The sequence below is a fragment of the Schistocerca americana genome, chromosome 3, assembly GCF_021461395.2.
Source record: "Schistocerca americana isolate TAMUIC-IGC-003095 chromosome 3, iqSchAmer2.1, whole genome shotgun sequence".
Lineage (NCBI taxonomy): Eukaryota > Metazoa > Arthropoda > Insecta > Orthoptera > Acrididae > Schistocerca > Schistocerca americana.
In genome coordinates, this window is record NC_060121.1 from 837914393 (window position 1) to 837915959 (window position 1567).

At 41.5% G+C, this 1567-nt stretch overlaps 1 pseudogene; it reads right to left on the reverse strand.

Annotated features, from left to right (window-relative positions):
• Positions 1–1009: 1009 nt before the first annotated feature.
• Positions 1010–1127, reverse strand: LOC124607912 (annotated as a pseudogene).
• Positions 1128–1567: the final 440 nt, after the last annotated feature.

The following is a 1567-nucleotide window of genomic DNA, read 5'->3' on the forward strand; positions in this document are numbered from 1 at the left end:
AACAGGGTCCAGAACCTCAAAATATCTTTTAACGAGCTCTTTGTAATATCAAAGCATTTTAAATAAGACGTACTCCCAAGCTGGGAGTACTTTGTCATCACCATCAAATATTAAAAAAACGCAAATTTTGTTAACTGATGTTGACTTTTACTCACGACATGCTATTTAAAGAGACACTGACGAGTAAGTAAGGGACTGTAACTGAAAATTTTGAACAAGACGTTCATTGAAGGATGTGACATTTACTACCAAACTTAAATCTTTTGGTTAAGTTTAACTGAAAAATGTATAACATTTATGGAATCTGTTACAATAATTCATTAAAAACAATAAATATTTTTTCAATATTTTAAAATATGAAGTAACTGACTATTTTAAAATGTTTTCTAAGGGAGGAAATAAAGCATCTCCCCCGGCCCCCTAGAAATTGCGAGGGTTACGTGCCTGTCAAAGTGTTCATCGAACCACCTCCAGAATTGAAAGTGTGCAAATAAGTTTCCATGAACAGGACATTTGATGTCTAGTTTTCCAGAAAATATTCATTACTCTTGAGTACTTTATGCAGTCACTTTTGCCAACACAGAGATGTGAGGAACCAGACAGCTATTACATTCGAGAATAGTGTTGCGAATATTTGTCACTTTGCTGCAAGACATACACAGTAAACCCAACTTCACAAAATTTGGTTTAATAAGTTAGGAATAACTTGTCTGTTACCCTTTGCAGGAACAAAGTCACAAGAAAGACTGCCAAATTATTAGCTTATGGCAGACGAGTTACTCAGCGCCAACTAAACTGAACTCCACTGCAACAGGCTATGAAGGCCCAACGGTACCGACCGGCGGCCGTGTCCACCATCAGTCCACAGGCGTCACTGGATGCGGATATGGAGGGGCATGTGGTCAGCACACCGCTCTCCCGGCCGTACTTCAGTTTACGAGACCGGAGCGGCTGCTTCTCAATCAAGTAGCTCCTCTGTTTGCCTCACAAGGGCTGAGTGCGCACCGCTTGCCGACAGCGCTCGGTACACAGGACGGTCGCCCATCCAAGTGCTAGCCCAGCCCGACAGCGCTTAACTTCGGTGATCTGACGAGAACCGGTGTTACCACTGCGGCGAGGCCGTTGGCAATTATTCAGCACTAAAAATGATAAAGGAAGGCCGTGAAGCGTCACTTCCACACAATGTATGAACTAGTTCGAATCGTCGAAGCTATAGCACCTCGTGTGGAATACTGAAGACCAGATATGATTTTTAGCTATATGATTTCGATAAAATGTGCAGTAACTTTGATTTTCAGTGACATGTTATTAAGTGATACGGCTTTTTGTTCGTAGTATATAGCGATATCCGCGGTGGTGATAAAACGGAGACCTTGTAGCAGAGATAAAAAGGTGTGGCTGAAATGAGCAGCAGTGATAAATGTGTCACATACTTCTGCACATTCTTTCGGAATGTGTTTTGATTTCCGAGTTGGCGGTCAGGTGGGGCACTGAAAAAACAACTAAAATTTATCTGCATATTCCGTTCTATACGATGTGCTACACAGTTATATTTCATTCCGCTGTC